The sequence below is a fragment of the Notothenia rossii genome, assembly GCF_949606895.1.
Source record: "Notothenia rossii genome assembly, chromosome: 5".
Taxonomy (NCBI): Eukaryota; Metazoa; Chordata; class Actinopteri; order Perciformes; family Nototheniidae; genus Notothenia; species Notothenia rossii.
The window spans coordinates 35,629,860-35,638,231 of record NC_136903.1 but is presented as its reverse complement, the minus strand read 5'-3'; positions in this window follow the sequence as shown (position 1 = coordinate 35,638,231).

Below are 8,372 nucleotides of genomic sequence, written 5' to 3'. Positions count from 1 at the left end.
AAGACAGCTTAAACTGGATAAATGGTTAGTCTTCAAACATACCACACGTTCTGCATGTTAGTATATCTGGCCATTTGGTTTAGACCTTACTGCCCTAGACGCATGCTCTCAATAGGGAAGTCACGCTTTGGGAAGAGGTTTTTCATTTCACAGATCCACCTTGATTCTTGTTGTGCTGGCTGAAGGAAGAGGGACATTCAGAGGATGAAGAAGCAGAAAAATAACTTGTTTTGTAAAACGGGCAGCACGTCAGTTTCAAGGAAAAGATGACACCGTGTTTATGCATGACATGCAAAATATCTTGAATTCCTACAACCAAAAAAAAAGAGATTTTGTTAAAAATATGGCAAAAAGTCGTAATATTGTATAATGTATTGTTTCATCGAAACAGTGTTAAAATCACAAACTTGCCTTTTAGAGTCGCAGTCTTTTACAAAAATTCTGTTTTGTTAAGAGCTACCAAAACATAGTAAACATCGCAATTATTCCCAAAACAAACTGGGAATGGGGACATCGATAACATATTTTAATGTTTAATTTTCTTCAGGGCTACCGTAGTGCACATTGATGAACACTTTAAAACAAATATAATGCTTACAAGTGTAAATGAGCCGGATTTTAGCTTTGAGCTAATTTCCATCTATAGTCCCGTCACATACAGCATATAAGAATATGACATTTATATATATACATACAGCAAAAATAAATACATGATATGCAGAAAGAGCATGAGCAGCATATTCAAGGATGGTACAGTGGTGGTATGACTGTGGCTTTCTGTCAAACACCTGGATAGCTCTCTTGAACAGCTGTTCTATGGGTTTCAGGTGTGTGGCACAAGCAAACGACCAGTTTGTAAAACAGTATTCAATGTGGGATAGAATCATACAGTGGAGGTATGACTTTGCAGCATTGACAGTTAAGAAAAAGGTCTAAATTGTTTAAAATGTTGCAAGTTGAATTTAATGGTATTGGATACTTTCTGGATATGTTTCTTAAAAAGTCAAGTGCGAGTGGGAGACTAGTTCTATTTCTGCTCCATTTAAAAATACATTGGATCCTTCGATCCTTAAAACTAGAACACTGATGGCTGGCTTACGCTACAAACTTCATCACCTTTTAACAAGAGAGTAAGTATATAAAACGTTATTTTGTATATTTTACACATCAGCAGAAACAGAGAGAGATGGCAGGACACTGTGTTTTAGAGAGAACCCCTCCCCCCTGCGTCAGCAAACGGCTTGCGCGGTAATACCATCGCCCAGATGGTCCGCTTTTAGTTTCCCAGACGCTGCTTGTCAGGACTCTTTTCACTTCTGGCTGCGGGGGGATATTTCCTTCTTCTTCCTCCACATTGAGGGGTAACGGTGAAAACTCTTCTTTGATCTCGCTTTTTGTTTGCGTTTCTTTGCTTTTTGTTGCACATATCTTGTACACCGCTGGTTCCACAGTGTTTTCTTGATGCACTACTTCTTCCGATACAATGGTTGCGTGGAGATCTCTGGAAGACACCAGAGTTAACACAGCCCAATCTGTTGAGGTCAACGTTGCTTTAACACTGTGGGGTCCATACGTTTCTCCATTCTTCAGATTGTAGAAATGCAGTTAATTCGCCATATAGTTGAATACGTATCCCCAAACATGTTCATTTTCCAGAAGCCATTTCTCTTCAAGATCTTCGACCGGAGGTGTTTGAACCCGGCACAGATACTGCATCCGTTTCTTGATTGGCGCTCCGAACGGATGGCGGTAAGTTGTCACAGGCGTCTCGCTGATTAAACCCATATCGAGGCGTCTCTTGGCCATTTTTTCTTTTTGGAAAGATGACTTGATGATTGGAAATGACTGGCTTTTTATCTGCACGGGGTTCTTTTTTTTAATCTCACTCCACCCCCTCGGTCTTCTGACATCAAATAATTGGGGCGGGCCCTTCTGTCACTTTTATGCATACTAATGTGATGGAAGTGGCATTTTGTTTTAATAGACTTGGGGGCGGGCCCACCTGTCACTTTTTATGCATACTAATGTGATTGAAACATTTTTTATGATACACCATAAGGCGGAACAGTTGGGGCTTTTCACACCTGTGAATACACATCAACCCCCTCCTATCGACGGATCTCACACCTACTTGGGATATCACACCTACTTGAGATCTCACACCTCGATCAAAGGGGAGGCGGGACTTAGCTCATTTGCATAATGGGGGGAGGTGTGACCTGTCACTTTTGTATGCATACTAATGAGACGAAAGCGGGATGTATATTACTACTGACATTGAAAGGGTCACTACATACACATATCTAGGTTTTATTATTGATCAGAACTTATCTTTCAAGTCACACACTGAAAATGTTGTTTTAAAATTAGGTTTCTCCTTTCAGAAAGGAAAGGAAACATTTGATCTCTGCAACGTTTTTACCAGTATTGGATTCTGGTGATCTGCTTTACATGAATGCCTCTGACCAGTGCCTAAAGAGTTTGGATACTGTGTACCATTGTGCATTATGTTTTATTACATATATATATATATATATATATATATATATATATATATATATATATATATATATATATATATTGTGAGTTTGGAATAAATATGCACTTTATGAAAATTATTAGTTGGTTACTGTTAGTAAAAAAACAGTAAGGTTAATACTGGATGTTTGTTACACTTGGATATGTTTTCTGTAATACCTGTAACATAATTATTCTCCAGTTTATGCATTTGAGTGACTTGCAGTTAATGCTCGACATTCAATTCAAAACCTTTATTTATCCAGGTAAAATCCCATTGAGATCAATGATCTATTTTTCAAGGGAGACCTGCAGCAATAGGTTCCACATGAAGACATAAACAACAGAACAACAAAAGGATATCATACAGCAAAAATTACAGGGATTACAATTTACATATCTATCCACATGTACAGGTACCAACAGCATCTGACTGTGGAGCATCCAACCGAGCTTTAAAAACATGTAGTGGTACCAGCTTGGTAATTTTACATTCTTTTTGCAGACTGTTCCAAGTTAGTGGAGCTGCACATCTAAAAGCTTTCTTCCCTAAGACAGTCCAAGCACTTGGTACATTTAATAAAACCACAGCATGAGATCTCAGGCAATAAGTACTTTCAATTTGCCGAGAGATCAGGGAGCAGATATAAGATGGTACTTTATCCAACATGGCTTTGTAAATGAAAATGTACCAGTGACTGAGCCTCCGTACAGTAAGTGATGGCAAAACCGCCTTGGTTTACAGTGTACAGTGATGCGTAAGTGCTTTACAGTTTGTCACAAATCTCAGTGCACTGTGATAGTAAAACCTTATTGTGGTGTAATTATATTTCCAAAGCAGTCAGAAGTCAGAAAATCATAAGTGATGTTTAACCACTCAGAAGTAAGCCCATCAAAATGAACACATTGGGACCTTTCAGAGAGGTAGTTCATCTTCTACATATAATAACGGACAAAGTAAAGAATGAAGTGTAGGCTATGTTTAAATGTTCGGAATTTGACCGTGTATGATGATCCTCTTGAGTTGCCGTACAGCCAATGGCGTACAGCCATTGCTCCGTTTTCATGTTTTTTTAACATGTTTTTCACAAACATTTTCACACGCTAGGAGCATAGGAATAATTCAATTCGGTTCGTCATGATCTGTATATTTGATTTGCCCCCGAGCACCCCTGGGTAAATTACCATACAGCCAATCACAATGCGTACAATGCGTGACGTCATTGGTAAGAGACGGCCCCCGAACACATATGGTACCCCGAACACATCTGGTACCGACACCGGCATCGCCGCCGTAACCATAGTAACGTAAGTAGCGTAAAGAATGCAGCCCCGCCACGTACAGATGACAACACCCAGACATATTCACAAATATAAAACAAATATTAAGAAACTGTAATGAACAATGACTATTATTTATTTCAAGAACTTTTATTTACAGAAACTCAACATTCCTAATCTGTGTGACACAAATATGCACGTTTTTTTTGGGCTCCCCCTATTTATCTCAAAGTCGGCCTTCAGGGGAGCTCCCTCCCTTTTTAAGGGAGCCAAGCTCCTCCTGGCTCCCTCCCATTTCGAACAGTGCGTGCATATATGCATATATATATATATATATTTAAGCAATAGCTCACGACAGCGGCGCCGGATTCATTTCAGAAGTGGGGGGGCCAAAAAGTGTGTGTGTGTGTATGTGAAAGAAATGCTAAATCTACAGTGGTAATCAGTCCGCCAGTGCCTCCGCCAGGGCGGAGTGGTAATCACTCCGCCTCTCTGGCTACAGGAGGTAATGCAATTCATGAAACTTATTTAAAGAAATTCAAGAAATTGACATAAATTATTTATTCAACCGATGAACAATAGTTGTAATACAGTTACGAAAAGGACGAAGAGCCACTCGAACTGGCCTGGCTGGGGCGTAATATTAACTGTATAATAAAATAGGTCTTCCAATGAAACTATTGGTTAATAACACCTAACACAAGCTGTGATGTCATGTAATCAAAATCACATGACTCAAATGTCCAATCACAGGTGAGGGTGGAGGCGGAGCACCCTTCAAACAAATGTCCGACATTAGGCTAAAGCTAAAGAACATTTCCACGTGGCTAAATCTACACAATCTTCCTAGATTTTGCCGAAGTAAACCTCCCTTCGCTCACTGGCAAAGCAGAAGCTCCGGAGCACTTTTTTGAGGTCCAGGCCGTCGGTCAAATCTTTGTGGATGTGGAGGAAGAGAAGGTGATTTAAGCGGCGCTCGGACATTGTTGAACGGAGGAACGTCTTCAACCGACGGAGGCTGGAGAAGCTCCGCTCAGCTGTTGCATTTGACATTGGCACAGTCAAATACAGCCGTAGAAGTTTATCCACTTCACTGAAGAGGGATTGCGTGCCTCGTCCCTGTGCCGCCAGCATGTCGGTGATTGTGGACACCTTTGTCACCTGCATGATGGGTCTTTCAGCGGCGGAACTACTGTTGTGTGCCTGCAAAACTGCTGGAAACAGTGACAACTGGGTGGACAGCCGTTCCATGTCAATATCACCTGTGTACATGTCGACCAGATTTTGGGGGATGTTGATGCTGCCGAAACCAGGGGGACTGTTTACTGCTGTGAGGAGTACCTGCTCCATACTCATCAGCAGCTGCAGAGTGGGTTGGTTAAACCTGCGAGTCAGCTCAGAAGTGAGCAGGTCAACTACCTCAAAAAACTGGCTCCTGAAGTAGTCCTCTGGATTTTCCCACTGATGAGACGCATCCCCATCATCATAACGGCGTGGAGCGCGCCGCCTTGGAGGAAGAGCCCGGGCCTGGACCAGGTCGCTCATGTTCGTTCTTTGGGCCTCTTCAAAGATGCTGTGGAATGCCTCTGTGGACCTCAGGTTTGTGTAGTGTGTCTGGAGCATCTGCACTGCTGACTTAACTGTCTCTGCTGAGAGGTCTTTGGACTGGAGCACCTGAGCCACCTCTTCCGCAGAAGAAAACAGTGTAAGACACACTTTCAATCCGAAGAACACACTAAATTGAGTCATCAATGCCTGCAGCCCTGGTGCCTTCTTGCTTGCTTCTGTGTTCCCCCCCATTCGGATTATTTCATCCAACGTGTCGTAGACGGCTTCATAATTCGCAAGCAGGGATTTTATTGCACTGCCTCTGGCTGTCCAGCGAGTGGGGCAGAGCGGTGTGAGGCCACTGACAGTAGGAGAGGCAGCAGCTGCAGCATCCCTAATGGTATTAAAGATGGCAAGTCGTTTTGGTGAGTTGTTGATGACCTCATGTATGTCGTGAACTAAACTGAAGGCACCACGTACCATGTTGCACTTTGAAGCAGCTTCCTGGAGTATGAGGTTTAAGCTGTGATTAGTGCAATGCATTGAGATTGCTTTGGGATTGATGTCTTTCAAACGTTTGGCCACACCTGACATTTGTCCCTGTGGAACAGATGCGCCATCGTAGGTTTGCCCTCTCATGTCACCAATGTTTGGCCGCATCTCAGTAACATTTCCTTAATAGTAAGCGTTATTGATAATGCGTCAGTCTTAGGACAGTCATACATTCCTATGAAGTCTTCATGGACAACATAATCAGCTGATACCCATCGTACAGTCAGAGACAATTGTTCATGCCCGGAGCAATCGCGAGTTTCATCCACAATAACTGCATAATGTTCTGCATTGTTTTTAATTTCTGTTAATAAAGTGGTGAGAGATTCCCGATACATTTGGTTTATGAGTTCATTGATTGTCTCGTGTGATGCATATTTCCCGGTGAGCATGAAGCTTCTCAGAGTGGGGTTTTTATCAGCTACGAGTTCTACTAGCCTTTTGAAATTGCTCTCCTTATCCTCATGCCCCCTGATTGCTAGGCCCTGTCGGGTTAGAAACTGCAGACAGCGCAGCTGCTCCATCATCCCATCTCTTCTTTTTTCCTGCTCAATACGCTCCTGTTGGACAAGCTGGATGTTGACTGGTGTTTGACTGAAGAAAGCACACTTTTTTTGAACACACTCTCTGTGAAAATTGGACTTTTCGTGGCTGTCCAGGAGGCTTGGGCACTTTTTCCAGTTATTACATCCGGTATTTACAAAACTGTCATCTCCACATTTTGAGAAAGTTACCAGCCGTTTGACAGCAGCAAATCTGCAAATTTCACAGAAGGCCCGTTTAGTGGTTTTACAAAGAATTAGCCACTCTCGGTTTTTGTACCATTCTGCATTAAAGTACCTTTCTCTTTGTCCAAACGATCTAGCGGTCTCCTTTTTATCAACAATTAGCTGTGCAGCTTTACCCGTCTCGATGTCGCGACAACAAGCCTCCACGCAGTCGGAACCAGCCTGTTTCGGTTCAACGAGGCCTGCGGTTTTGACAGTCTCTGCGGCCGCAGAGCTGCTGCTTTTGGGTTTATCTGGCTGCGCTGGTTCTATAGTTGAAGGTCCAGGCTCCGGAGTTGTGGTGGATGTCAGGGATGTGACATTGAAGTGGTTGAATTTAAGTTTAGTTTGACTGTATTTCATTTTCTTATGCGCTGGTTCTTCTGACATGTTTGCGAGCTAAGTTTATCTTTCTAGGTTAACGGCTGCCACACACAGAACAACGTAACAAATAAACAAATCTCAGCTTTTTTATTGGTTGTAATGTAGGCTACTTGATACATTTGAATGGTGTGACAAAGTCCTCTTTGATTGGATTAAAATGTACATATTCTTCCTGTTATGTTTGCCTGCTTTATTTTACCTAGTGCAATATTTGAACTGCTCGCATTGACCCAAAGACAAATTTTGAGTTGTATACACTGTTGGAAAGAGGAGATTCCTAGCTTTCTAATGATATCAGGATTGTTGTTGTACTCCAAATATTAAGCAAAATGTCACATTATATAATGATTGCCACCGAGTCATAATTTTGAGAAAAAGACGTTCAAAGTTTCCTCTTCTCTGGAATCCATCGATCTGATTGATTATTAGCGGGGCAAATGACCAGAGTAGCGATGGAGGGAAAATATTTTCGTTTGGATTACTTGTCTGGGGTAAACTCGCAAGTGTGTCTGTGTTAAACACACAGACGAGAAACACCGGCTGTTGTTATGCCCTGTGACGTTAAATTACTCCGTTCTCCTCTTGTAATTATGCCGTTACAAGCTTTCAAAGTTGTATTTATCATCTGGATTTGCCGAAACAAGTTTAATATTCTGAAAGCCAAGACTTTGTTTATTTGAAATCAGATGAAACTGTCACGGACCCTGCCGTGTTATCTAGATTACTATACGGTTTACATTAATAATTTCAGTGAGAGGGAGGGGGAGGGGAGCTGCTGCTGATGCTGCGCTGAGGGGGAGCCGAGTGAGAGCGAGGTGCCTGTCTTCTTCCCTTTACAAGCTTCAAAACTGTATTTATCGTTTGTTTTTGGAAATAAAAGTTTCATATTCTGAAAGCCAAGACTTTGCTTATTTAAAATCAAACAAAAAACTCGAACCCCGGAAAAATATTTTTTTACACAAATACACGTATATTTTTGAATTGATCCATAAAAGTGGGGGGGCCAATGGCCCCCCTGCTTCCGGCGCCCCTGGCTCACGACAGGCCGTGGTATATGCTCATTATATCACAGCTAAGGGGCGTGGTTCGACCCGACGCGAACTTTTATAAAACGGTTACCAAGTGTGGCAATATGAAAGAAAAATACACACTCTAATTTAAATAGTTTTTATTAGTAAATAATGATGTTCAAAATAAAAAAGTCCCTCTGTTGCCTTCTGCACAAAACATAGTGCAAGGTGGTTGCTATGCAACAACACTAACAGCAAGCGAACATATTAGACAGAGAGCGTTGATACATTATTTGGCTGTTTATTTACATGA